At 37.5% G+C, this 13,852-nt stretch overlaps 1 long non-coding RNA gene across 1 annotated transcript; it reads left to right on the top strand.

Annotated features, from left to right (window-relative positions):
* Positions 1–14: 14 nt before the first annotated feature.
* On the top strand, positions 15–8,380 carry LOC309631801. The gene is made up of 2 exons (XR_014246560.1): positions 15–4,593; positions 5,478–8,380. It is a non-coding gene; the product is annotated as an uncharacterized lncRNA (long non-coding RNA).
* The last annotated feature ends 5,472 nt before the right edge of the window (positions 8,381–13,852 follow it).

Raw genomic sequence — 13,852 nt, 5'->3', positions numbered from 1 at the left:
AATGTAGTTCGCCGCCGAGGCCGGGAGTGTGGTAGGGGCGTGGGGTGAACCAGGCTGGAGGAGCGGGCGGGGCTCCCGGAAGAGGGGCGCGCGCTGCCCCGGTTCCGACTGCGGGCCTGGGACTCTGGATTTCAGCTTGTGGCCTGGCTCTTTCTCTCAGCTGTCGGCCCCCGAGTTTAACGCTATACAATCTTTCCCTCCCAGACCATGAGAGAATGGTTGACTTCTTTCCAGATTCCGCCTCTCACTTCCTCTCACCTCGAGTTAGTTCAGGTAAAGTCAAAGAAAACTTTATCCAAGTTTCTGATGTCACACATAAGTAATCTGAGACCCATAGACGGGAAGGAAGAGGGTAACCCATCGGTGCCGGGTCACCAGTGGTGTAGAGAATACCAGGACCCTGGCATTAGGGTTGCTGCTCGGATTAAAACAGTCGATAAAAGTAACAGGGCCTCCTCGGAGGCACTGAAGACTTCGTTCCCTGTTTCCGAGTTTGTTGCATTTCTAGAAAGAACCACGGCCATTAGTTGTTAAGGGCTCGAAGGACCCCTAAACTTCCTCCCACTTAGACCTTTTTAACTTACACAAAGGTTACTGAAATACTGTTTACACAGGGTAATGTGCCAGTTTAAGAGGGGTGCTGGCGGGGGTGGAGTGGTACTGGAATCCAGATTAGTCCTAGAATTTCATTTTATCTCACAGGATTATCGTGAGGATTAAATGAGATAACGTGTTTTTTTTTAAAAAGTCTGATACACAGTAGATGCTCAAAAACCACTGGATGCCTGCTGTTTTGTCGTCGCTGCTGTATGACAGTGGGATAATCTCCATACTATAGATTTCTGACAATGCAATGTCTGATCATTTAGTGTTCCCTCATAGTGTCTCAATATGAACATTGACTATAGTAGTGGCAGAGTAAGTCTCTGCTCTAAGGTCGTTTTTGTAAAATACACACACACAAAAAAACAATTTTTAATAAAAGTTATTAACCTGGGAAATAAGCTTAATCCAACAGCGTTTTGAGAGGAAAACAGTATTCATAAAAATAAACAACCATTCTCTAAAAACATGAGAATTAAATGAAGATTTTATCAGAAACAATTATTGCAAATAAACACTGACGTTTCAATAAGAGAGATGATGGCATTTTATCTTACAATCTGTGACAGTTCTTTTGTAAGAAGTACACGTGTTCTATAAGCAAAACATGTCAGAAAAATCATCTTGCTTAAAGAAGGCTTTCTCATATTAATGTAATGTTTTAAATCTAATGTTGAGTTTACCAAAACATCATTTAAATTACATATGTACTTATCCTCTTATAAACTACTTCCCCTACATGGTAGGGAGATATAATAATAAAATATAATAGGGATAAAAAATAAAGTAATAAAGGGTACCAAGAATATAACTCAAAACAGGCAAAGCTGGTTTGTATTGAGCTTGTGACCCAAAAATCCAAATAGTTGCTTATCGCTTCTGTTGCCAGTCTCAAATTAGGATAATCCCATCTGAGAAGATTTTGCATGCAAAAGATGAAGCGGAAAAGATGGATTTAATACACAGAAAAACAGTTATTCAGTAGGACCACAGTTGACATAGAGCCAAGAGGGAGTTCTCTTCACTTTTATCATTTTCTATTTTTCTTTTCCTTTTTAATAAAATCCCTAACTCTTCTTACTGAATGAAGACCAATAAAATTCTTAGAGATGAGGAGTATTTAGAACTTTTTTTCAATTCTTATAGGATAATTTCATAGAAAACATCTAATCTTTGGGATCTCTAGGAAATGAATGACGAAAAATGACAATTAGTCTTTACTACTATTTCTTGTAGTAATTACAGAAACAAGAATATGAGCAGGAGATGTCTGAATCGTGGTGCAAAATTTGAAACTTTTTCAAAACTGGCTAAATCAACATTAACAAAATTTCCAATCATGAAACAAATTCAGTATATCAAGCATAATATTTGAACGGTGAGAAAATGTAAACTAAAATCCAATAGCTCTTGACTTACAAACAGGCTATGGAACAAAAGTTAGTTTGTCAGTTATTTGGCACTTAAAGCACATTTCTCCTGGAGATTGGATTGATGGTAAGGTTCCCAACCCAGGCCAATAGTGTAGATGCTGTGCTTCCTATGTTGGCCAAAGCCTATGTAACCCATAGTATAGCTGAAATATACTATACATTCTCAGTGAAAACCAGTAGAAAAAAGTAACTTTACTTTTCATGAAAAAGTGATGTCATTAAAAAAAATTTTTAAATAAAAAATTTTAAAAATTATTTTGGTTATTTTTGTTTGAGAAGGAATTAGTTTTACTTAATAGTTGAGAATGCAAAAAAAAATTTCAAAGAGTTTTCAAAGAGCCACCAATTTGATCTTCCCTTTCCATAATTCAAGAATATTCCTAGCACCTATGTAATGCTTCTCAGCTTTAGTTAGTAAAAATGAGGCGCACAATTCCAACTGAAAAGTCTTCAGCAGAGCCAGCTGTGTGATCTGTGGGACCCAATGCAAAATGAGAGTGTAATACCCCTCATTCAAAAAGCAGGAAAAAAGTGCAATTAAAGATAGTAAAAAAGTTTTTTCTTTTGTTGTGATCTTTCCTCATCAACTTGTCATGGTGTTTTATTTGCTATTTTATGTCCTTCTAAGTAAAGAAAAATAAAATTTTAAATTATTGGCATGAATTTTACCCTTTAGATTGTTCAGTTTTAAATGCAAGCATGAGAGCATTTAACTCATATGTGAAATCACCAAAATCACACAGTTCGAATTTCATAGCTCATACATGAACATGTATAATATTTTGTAGAAACACTGCATAAAACTAACTCAACTGTTTTTATTCCAATCTTGATGTGCGCCAGGTCTTGATAGTCTACCAAAACTTGGTCTTCATCTTATTGGTGAGTTAGGAGGGACTGAAAAGTAAAGTAAATACGGTTGCCCTATCTTTTCCTTTCCTTCGATGTCATCATTTTAAATATAACTGCCCAACACAAGGAAGTAAGATGAGTAAGGAAGAATATAAGTTTCCTTGGATGTTTTCTTCTTTCTGCAGAAGAACTTCTGGTTCATGTGGTCTTTCAGGGCTGTCAGTGCCCGCACTTATTCAGTCACAGACTTAAAACACTTAACCTTGTACTCACTTTGAGTTTTGCAGAACTTCCACGCATTATGTGTCCACTGGAATTCTGTGCTTATGGAACATCACAAATGTTACATGTGAATGGGGTGGCAATGAATAATAAACATGCATATTGCCATCTCCTCTGCTCATATGCATGCTCCACGGTTCCATTAGACTTCATTTACAAAACACAAATTCAAAGATAAAATGAAGAATTTCAAAACAGTGACTGCAGAGCATTAAACCAAGCAGGATGTTCTTCTAGCCAAGAGACCTATGCAACTGCAAAGATTGCACACTGGTGAACTTGGCCCTGGGCTGCAGAGAGAAATCTTCCAAGGTAATGGGGACATAGTTGGTAGAGAAAAAGGAAGAAAGTGAGTGAATACAGAGGATATATATATCCACAGGGAGAGACTGATCAAGGTGAAATAACTGAGAGGTGAAATTCTCAGGGAAACAAGAAAATAGAGCATGCAGGTGCTGCCCCAAGCAAAAGGAAAGAAGAAGGAAGGGAAGAGGTTGTTAGTTGTACCGTTTTCCCAAACCACCCACCAAGTTGGTCTCAGTAAGTGGTTAATGAACCATAGATGAGTGAAATTCTTGTGACTTGGCATGTATAAGCAGTAGAAAATTTTTTCTCAAGGCAGGCATGATCCCAGAAAACCTAAATGATAGGGTGTGATTGCCAGGATAAGGCTTTTTCTTGTGTGTAACTCCAAGACGTTTCATTCTTCCAGCAATTCGGATGTATTACTTAGACCTCATTCTGGGAAATGATTCCTTCCTTAATGTCAGTGAATCAGTAGCTTTGATTTTTTTTTTTTTCCTGAATATCTGGACCCATAGCAGACCTAAATTTCAAACAGCACTTTGCATAGGCTGCCCTTTTAATATTCCAATTTTAGACAAATTTTTGAGATTTATAAAACATTGTTTTAGGTTAAAGATGATAGGTTTAATTTCCATCGCTTAGAAAATATGGTGTTGTATGTTTTAAAAGGCTCTGCATTATGACTCAATGTTAGAAACCAGAATATCTAACTTACAAATTGTTTTAAAAGGTATTTTTTAATGAACAGTAAAGTTAACAATGAGTAAAGTTGACATGATGTTATATTTCTTGCAGGGCTTTTTGTTTTTTGCATTTTGGGACAAGTAGGAAGACAGAATTTCAAGGTGGACATCGTGGATTACAATCGCACAAAGTAGAGCCTGGCTTCTTTGTGGAAAGCCCAGATGCAGCTGATTTTGTCCCTCTGGGGCTACGTGGTATCTTCTCTCAGCACCTCTCACCTACTTTACTCTTGTCTTTGAACACTGGATTCCTATAACTGTTCCAGAATGAAAGCCTTGGCCCCATGTCTCTTTGACCTTCCAGTTTGATCCGTGTAGCAAACCGTTTCCCAGTACGAGTTTTCTGGAAGAGAATTCCGATTGGTCAAACATGGGTAAGGGGTCCATCCCTGGTTGGTCCAAGCAGCTGATGCTGAGTGATAGGGATTCCAGAACTTTGGGCAGAGCAGAGTCTCTAAGTGGATGCAGGGGTAGGGGAAAAGGTTATTTCTTAGTACATTAAAGCACGTGTGTGGTTTGAGTCCTTGCATAAAAGCTCTTGATCTCTGCTCTGAATCATAAGCAGATTTCATGCAATAGCTTAGGGCTCTGTGCTCACTCCCATCACTGAGACCTTTATCACTATCATAAACCTGCCATGAAAGTTATGGTTAGTTAGTTAGGGCAATGATTTGTATTCCTAACCCAGGTGTGTTTGGCCACGTGCCTTTACTCTTGTTTATTTTATTTTATTGAATTCTCTTTATTGGGGTTAGAAGACCATCTTCTCTTTGGAGGCAAGGATAAAGACCTGATCTTGTTTGAAGCAGGTCTTTATGGGAGACGCTAGGAATTTGATTTCTTCTCTTGTCCCAGTACTTCCCCCCTGTTAAAAATTCTCTATAAATAGGGCCTCAAGGTCAACATAATTTGAGCAGTAACTATTAGCAAGGAGTTATGTGGAAATAAGAACTGTTACAGAGAAAATTAGGAAAATTGATTTCATAGGAGCAGGGGAGAGAGAATTTGCCTTCACAGCCTCAGCACTCAAACTGTAGTAGAGGGTTGATACGGCACTTCTGGACACTTAGCATGCGTGCCTATTCTAGGCTAGCATGAATTTTTATAGCTCAATTAGAAAGCTTTGAAAAGATTTAAAAAAGTGTTTTTAAATGATAATGTGTTACATAAATATTCATGGTTACGCAGTCCTCTGAAATCTGGACCACTTAGAACTTTCTTCCATTAAATAATGACTTTTTTTTTTTTTTGCATACAGGTGCCATCCATTAGAGGGATAGTGACCAATGACATCCATTACGCACGGCCATGAATATTTATCTAGTGCCTTATCCCTGTACCAGAGAGAATAGGAAAAGAGTTATGAAGAGGCTTTTCTTCCATACCAGATGACCAGTGTCCTTCCTCAGCTCAACTGAAGAAATTAAGTGGACTGGTCTTCAGGTGAGGCTTCATACCCCACTAATATTCTGCTGGGTGAGGGTTAACTTAACTGATGAAAGAAAGTACGTGACAGATTCTAATGCTAGTGGAATAATGGAGTAGTTTGCCAGGGTCTATAGATAAAACTCTTTATCTAGAAGTCCTTAAGACAAGGTTAGTTTAGTATTTTGCTTAGAATCTGTGTGACTTAAGAGTTACTCACAGGCAGCCCTCTGAAGAATTGTCAGGCTCTGTACCAGCACCGTCCGTTCCTCCCTACTCCAAAACCAGCCGAGCTTACGCAGATGACACCACAATTGTAACTCAGTGAATGGATGTGAGAGAATTGGGACAGACAGTGAGTAGCCAGCCATGTGTCATTTACCCGCAGACGTTACTGACATCCTACTCTGTCACTCTAAGCCTGGCCCCTTTTTTTATTTCCAGTAACTTATTTCTACCATTCTTTTGAGCATTTCTGTTTGGATATCCTGCCATTATCTCAAACTCAGTCATTATCTTCCCCAAAGCAGTCTGCCTGTCTGATTTTCTACCCTTGTTAATGATATGATTAAGCCTCAAAACCTCTGAGTCACTATGACCTTTCCCCACTTTGCCAACACCATCAACCCAATGGCCAAGTCCTCTTGAAGTGTCTTTTTGATTTGCCCCTTTCTTTCCATTTCAAAACTAACAATATTATTAAAAGTTTCAAATACGTCAAATCTTGCTGGGGCTTCTTAATTTCCTCGCTTTCAGGTCCACTCCCCTCAAACACACCAGATTAAAATTTCCAGAACTCTAATCTTGTCTTATCACTATTTAATTAAATTAATTAATTTATTTTCTGGCTGCACCACGCAGCTTGTGGGATCTTAGTTCCCCAACCAGGGATTGAACCTGGGCCCTCTGCAGTGGAAGCACGGAGTCATAACCACTGGACCACCTGGGCATTCCCATCTTACCACTATTTAATGGCATTTGATGAATTCTGCAGGATTTATTGGGGGGGTGGTGAAGAGTTATATTTTCGTTTCCCTGAAGTCATCTGGAAACGCCCCAAAGATGGTGTCTGTGTATGGTCTTCAGTAGTCACAGTTTTGAGGAAAAATTTAGTGGACATCTGAATCTTTCTTGCGCTCTAAATTATTAGTGTTTTGTCATTCACATTTATATCTATACTTTAACTGTAATTAGTTTCGTGTATGGTATGAGATAGTAATCAAGTTGCATTTTTTTTTCCTGTATGGATACGCAGTTTTTCCATTATCATTATTATTAAAAATACTGTTGTTTTCCCATCTCCCCCAGTTCTTTCTCATGAACCAAGTACCTCTACATCTGTTGCCTTTTTATAAGCTCTCTGTTTATTCCATTGGTCTATTCTTTTATCCGTGCTTTAGCAACACACTCTCTTAAATAGCTTTATAATGACTTAGTAAAACAAGTCCTCCTGCAATGCTCTTCTTCGTTGAGAATGTCTTAACTAAGACCCTTTTGTGTTTCCATATAAGTTTTAGAAAAAGCTTGTCAAGTTTCACTTTTAAAAAAATCCTATTGCTATTTTGACTGGGCTTGCATTGCAGTAGGGGAACAATGATGTCTTTACAACATGGAGTTTTCCAATTCTTAAACACAATGTATTTCTCTAATTATATTGGGTTTCCTCAATTTCTCACAATAATGTTCTATAGTTTTCTGTGTAGAGGTCTTGCAAAATTTTTGCTAGATGTATCCCTATGTATTGATATTTTTGATGTTATTATGAATAGTATCTTTCTTAAGAATTTCATTTTCTAACTGTTGCTAGTATATAAAAATGAAATAAAAGTAAATTCTGATAGATTATCCACTGATTCAAGCAAATTGTCTATAAAAAGTGGATAATTTTATTTCTTCATTTACAATCCCTAATCCTTTTTCTTTTTCTATTTTTTTCTTTATTGCACTGGTTAGGATCTCAAGCACAGTGTGGAACTTATGTCCAAAGTCAAGGTGATAACTTTCAGTATTTTAACATTACATATAAATGTTTTCATAGATACTTTTTATAAATACTTTGTCAGATTCAAGAAGTTTATGTTCCTAGTTTGCCAAGATGGTTTTTTTAAGAATCATTAATGGTTATAGGATTTTATCATATTCTTTTTCTGAATCTTTTGAGATGATCAGCTTTTAAATTCTTCTTTTAATGTGGTGAATTAAATTAACTTTTAAATGTTAAACCAACTCTGCATTCCCAGAATGAACTCAATTTGATCATGATATAGTATTCTTTTTTCATATACTATTTACTTCGATTTGACAATATTTGTTAAAAATTTATATATCTTTATCATGAGAGAAATTTGCCTGTAATTTTCCTTTCTTGTAATGACTTGTCAGGTTTTAGAGTCAAGGTTATGCTAGCAAGGCTATGTAAGGAATTATCCTTACATATTTGGAAGAATTCATTGGTGAAGTCATTGGGATCTGATGATTTTTCACCTATTTTCTTGAAAATATTCTTTAGGGGTTACTAATGTATGGGTTCAATACCTGAATCACCTGTGGGTCTGTTTATATTGTCTTTTTTCTCTTTGTATTTAGTCATAGGTCTTGTTTCTTAGCATCTCTATTAACTCTTAATTGAATTGTAGAAAATATGTAATGTCACCTGATAAAATTTTAAATGTTTTTTACTGGGAAAAAAGCACACAAATTCAGTATTCTCCATCTCAGTATATGGTATGATGCATTTTCTGGTTTGTTCAATGCTTTTAAAGAACAAAATGAATTCTGCTTTGAAATATGCATGGGCCTGAAGCATCAAAGATTTAGGTAAACAGATGAGAGTCTCGGTAAAAATTATAATGGAATGAGTTAGTATAAAGACAGAGCATATCTATATATTATACATTTGAAAAGTAAAAGACCCATAACATTGAAATCTGTACAGGTAAAATAAAACTGTTCTCAAACTGATGCACCACAAGTTTCTGAACTGGTTCTGTTACAAAAAGAATGGAGTGAAATTAGCAAGCTTTGCTTAAACTTTTAAAATCTAAATATAATAGAAATCCAGACCTTAAAAATGTATTTATTTTCTCTACCTTATGGTGAGTCTAACAGTTCTTTTAGGGACTAATTATGAAATGTTTCAAATAAATACAAAATAAAAAAACCTCTTTCATGAATATCCTTAAGGCAAAAGTATAGAGCAAAAGTAGTTATTTTTTTCCCCACATGCCCCACAGGATTTAGTTCACTTTTATAGAACATAGTTTTTATGTTTATCTAAACGCCCAACTATTTTAAGCTGTATTTGACATGCATGGATACTCTTAATTTCTGTGTGTGTCAGAGAAGGGGGCAGGATTCTATTTCAGACCAGAGAATTTGTACTGATGCCACTAATGAACTTAAATTTTAAATTGGGCCCTTACTTTTTGCACACACACTCACACAATTTAATTATAATATGCTGTCCACAAGCTGAAATACAATAGGATGGCAATACAATGATAGAAAAGGCGTATGCTCTTTTTGCTGCACCCTCCATTTCCAGAATCTCACATTATATTTCTTAAAAACCCATTTTGCTCAAGAAATAAGGTTTATTTACCAAGATATAATTAGAAATTCATTTTTTTTCAAAAACACCTTCTACTAGCAGACTTATTGCCTTCTTATTTGTTAGAAGTAGGAAAAGTTTTAGCTTCTATGGCTTTTTCCCTCTAGATTTTTTCTAAAAAATTTAAATGGAAGGTATTTGTAGAACGTAACAAAAATAAGTTTTTTGAAACTAAAAATGTGATTTAAAAACAAGGAAGTTGGGCTTCCCTGGTGGCGCAGTGGTTGAGAATCCACCTGCCAATGCAGGGGACACGGGTTCGAGCCCTGGTCTGGGAAGATCCCACATGCCGCGGAGCAGCTGGGCCCGTGAGCCACAACTACTGAGCCTGCGCGTCTGGAGCCTGTGCTCCGCAACAAGAGAGGCCGCGATACTGAGAGGCCCGCGCACCGCGATGAAGAGTGGCCCCCGCTCGCCACAACTAGAGAAAGCCCTCGCACAGAAATGAAGACCCAACACAGCTAAAAATAAATAAATTAATTTAAAAACAAAAACAAAAAAAACCCAAGGAAGTTAGCACATTTAGTGTTAAGGACAGAGAGCAAGTATGGAGCATGGAAAGTTGAGAAGGAGAATGTATTTTTGCCCCCAGTTATATAGCAACATTAAAATAAAGGAATGGGACTATATTTTCATATCAAATACCTAAACCAATTGCTTGTTTTGTTTTTTTTAAAATAAATTTATTTATTTGTTTATGGCTGTGTTGGGTCTCCGTTTCTGTGCGAGGGCTTTCTCTAGTTGCGGCGAGCGGGGGCCACTCTTCATCACGGTGCGCGGGCCTCTCAGTATCGCGGCCTCTCTTGTTGCGGAGCACAGGCTCCAGACGCGCAGGCTCAGTAGTTGTGGCTCACGGGCCTAGCTGCTCCGCGGCATGTGGGGTCTTCCCAGACCAGGGCTCGAACCCGTGTCCCCTGCATTGGCAGACAGATTCTCAACCACTGCGCCACCAGGGAAGCCCCAATTGCTTGTTTTACAATTTGTTTTTAAATGGCAATAATAAATTCTTCGTTTGTAAAAATTCCCATTTATAACCAGAGCCAAGTCAAACGTGAACCACCAACTATTCCAGAATTGTAGGATCTCCATGGCCCACAGGAGATAAAAAGGAAGAAAGAAAACCTTCTTTCTAACAATCCACAGAGGCTGCTTAACTCATGGCAGGACAAGCAAATCATGTCCTCTGAATGAATGAATAAATAAATAAATAAATAAAAGCAACCTTACATCTCCAAAGCAGTTAGCCAGCATTCTTTCAGTGAAACCAAAAGATAAGGGAGGAGAAGGGGAAGTAGTGAATCATTCCGGTTCCCTGTAACCAGTTTATCATTCTGGTCATAAACAGGTACAGAGAGCTATCAAGTGGAATTACCAGATATTATTTTTTTAGGAGATTTAATTTCGTTCTGGTAGGCAGTTATATCTGGTTAAGCTATTTTATTTTTGATCTGCCCTTACTCTTGGAGCATAGCTCCTTCAGGCTCTCATTCCTCCTGGGCCTGAGCCATTCCTCCCTGGTGAACTCAAAATTCAGTCTTCCTGGAACCATCCAATCACTGCGTCCTTTGCTTAAAGGTTTAGCCTTTTTAGAAGCTGCTTTCTGCATGGTTTCTCACAACACTTGCACTGGTTCGGGGTCAGCAAATGCATCGAGGGCAGGTTATCTATAGAAGGGTGGGCTTCCTTTTCTGCAGTCCCTTCTTTTTCTGGGATCTCAATCCTTCAAGTCCTGGTTGTCTTGGAGGCTCTGAACTTCATTTCTATCTCCCCAGCCCAACGAGAAAAGTGTTGCGAGCTCTGGGTTACCACTTTCTGCTCAATCTCCATGCTCCTATGCAATGAATCAGAAAGTAATTTGCAAAGAAAAAGAATGTTTGATTTAACTTCATAAGACTTAAAAACTTCTGCTTGTCAGAACGGTTCAAGTTGTATCAGAAATTGTATCTGTTTCCTAAATTTTGTTCATCCTTCCTAGAGTATACAGTTGTAGATGGGAAGTAACAGCCCAGCCAGGGACTAAATTTCCCCATCCCATTTGCCACTAAGTGTAGCCAGTGAAATATAAGTGAAAGTAATGCATGCTAACTTATGGGCCAAGATTTACAAAAGGCCAGTGTACCTCCTCCATTTTCTCTTCCCACCTCAGCTGGATGTAGATGATGATAAGGCAGGAGCTGACAGTAAAGTCACAAGATCAAAGCACCTGGATCCCAAAACCACTTCACTGAATGAGCCATTATAAATTTAGAGGCCTAATTGTTAAATAATTTAGTCTACACTAGCTAATACATAAGGTTAAAATTATAAACTGAAAATACATGTTGTCAAAATGTATAAATTATCATAATCTGAAATGAGTTTTAAAATTCAATTAATAAAAGAGAAATATGTCAATAAATATTAGAATAAAGGCAATTCTCAAAAGAAGGTATGACCTTCTGATTATTACCAATCAGTCCAAGGCTGATTGATGAGAGAAATATGCTGTTGATGTTGAAATATGATGTTGATTAAGTTATTTAATACTTTGAAGCAGAAATAACACCCTGACACTTTTCCCAAGGAGAAAATGAGTGTAAAAGGATGTAGCCACCGTAATGTTCATTTTATCATTATTAAAAAAATGCCAACAGAAAATAACATCAATGAGATTAACCATATATAAATTGTGCTAGTATCATAGACACATGTTTGTAACATACTTTGAGTATTCTTTCTATGAAGAATTATTCATATGTGAATATATATATTTAACGTGTGTGTGTGTGTGTATGTGCACGTGGGAATGTGTGTGGAGATAGAAAGAGGGACAGAGGAATCTGCAGAGATGTTTACCAAAATGTGAACAGTGGGTATCAGTTAGGATGGTGCTCCTGCTTTCATGCTTATACCTCTTTGAACCTACATCAACACGTTATCACCCAAAATCTGTAACATACATTAGAGTTCACTCTTGGTGTTGTACATTCTGTGGGTTTGGACAAATGTTTAATGTTACGTGTCTACCACTGTACCATCACAGTTTTACTGCCCTAAAAATCTTATGCTTTTTAAAGTCGGAGAATCCTTTGATTAAAGGCACAATCTCCTTCCCTCAAAAAAATGGACCTATGTGGATAACTTTGCAGGTAATGTCAGGAGTTTCAGGCTGCCTAAGAGCCCCTGCTCTAGCACAGAGAACTGCATTTAGACTCAGAACAGTAGTCCCTTCTAGGGTCTTCCCAAGGGCAAAATAGACTAATTATCTTATGTACCAATGATCTTCTTGGGTGTCTCTCAGAACATTTTAGATGCCAGAAGGGAAATATTTCTACATTGCATTTCCGTGTAACGTTTGCTCACAATGATAAATTATCCTTTAAAAATTATTATCATATCAAATAGATAAAAACTAGTTTGCCTGGGTAAGAAAGATAACATGGAAACTTTTCTTTCTCCTACTTTCTTCACCTATCACGTAGCTTTCAAGAACAGTGACCTTTCTTCTATTGATATTTCTGGCAGAAATCTTGGAAAACTGAGTCTAACTTTAAGCATTCCCAGCAATAGATAAATCATTATTACAAAGTGAAATAGTCACTTTGAAATTGAGAGTTGGATATGTCTGCTCATTACGTGGATAAAAGTTTTGGGGTATGTTTGCTTTAATATGATTCCAGCATATTCTGGTGGCTTATTTTTTGTTTTCATTCATCTCCTCTGCCAAAATTGTAATTTTAATTAATTTGTTTGCAAATTCATGTCTTCTGGAGACCCTGTCTCCTAAACACCATCCTCCTCTTTCACCATATTCTCCTTCCCTTTCTTACTCAGGTCACAGTGTAGTTCGCTCACCTTTTTAAATGTCATGCTCCTGTCATTCCCTGGGTCTCCACCCACATATGTTGTTTTTAGAGCAACACGTGTTTAGAATGTTCTTTCTCTTCTTTTAACTCTGCTAAATTCATGTCATCTGTAGTAAGCAGAATGTCAGGCATTAAAAATGGCAGTATCCTGACCTCCAGAACCTGTGTGTGTGTGCATGCTAAGGTGTAATTAAGTTGCAGATAGAATTACAGTTGCTAATCAGCCGACCTTAATTAGCCTGGATTATCTAGGTGGGCCCAGTGTAATCAGAAGGGTCCTTAAAAGTGGACAAGAGAGGAGAAAGAGGAGAGTCAGAGGATAATGTGGCTCTAAAGAAAGGTGCACGAAGAGAGATGCAGTGTTGCTGGTGTTAACTACAGAGGGAGGGAACCATGAGCCAAGGATGAGAGCAGCCTGTAGGGGCTGGAAAGGGTGAGGAAACAGATCCTCTCTTAGAGTCTCCAGGAAAGAATAGAGTCCTGCTGATGCTTTGATTTTTATCTAGTGAGATCTGTGTCGAAATTCTATCCTACCGAACTGTATGATAAAACATTATGTAAGATAAAACACTATGTTTGTGTAATTTGTTACAGCAGCAATAGAAAGCTAATACATCATCCTTCAGATTGCAAGCTGAAAAATCACTTCTTGATTTCCCCCAGATACTCAGGTTCCCCTCTTAGGCACTTTATTAGCACAGCACTTACTCTTTTTAGCACTTTAAAGCATGTAAAATAACCATAATAAAATGT

Source organism: Balaenoptera borealis (assembly GCF_965194805.1).
Source record: "Balaenoptera borealis genome assembly, chromosome: 7".
Taxonomy (NCBI): Eukaryota; Metazoa; Chordata; class Mammalia; order Artiodactyla; family Balaenopteridae; genus Balaenoptera; species Balaenoptera borealis.
The sequence above is the reverse complement of the archived record's forward strand: the minus strand, read 5'-3'. Positions and strand labels throughout refer to the sequence as shown.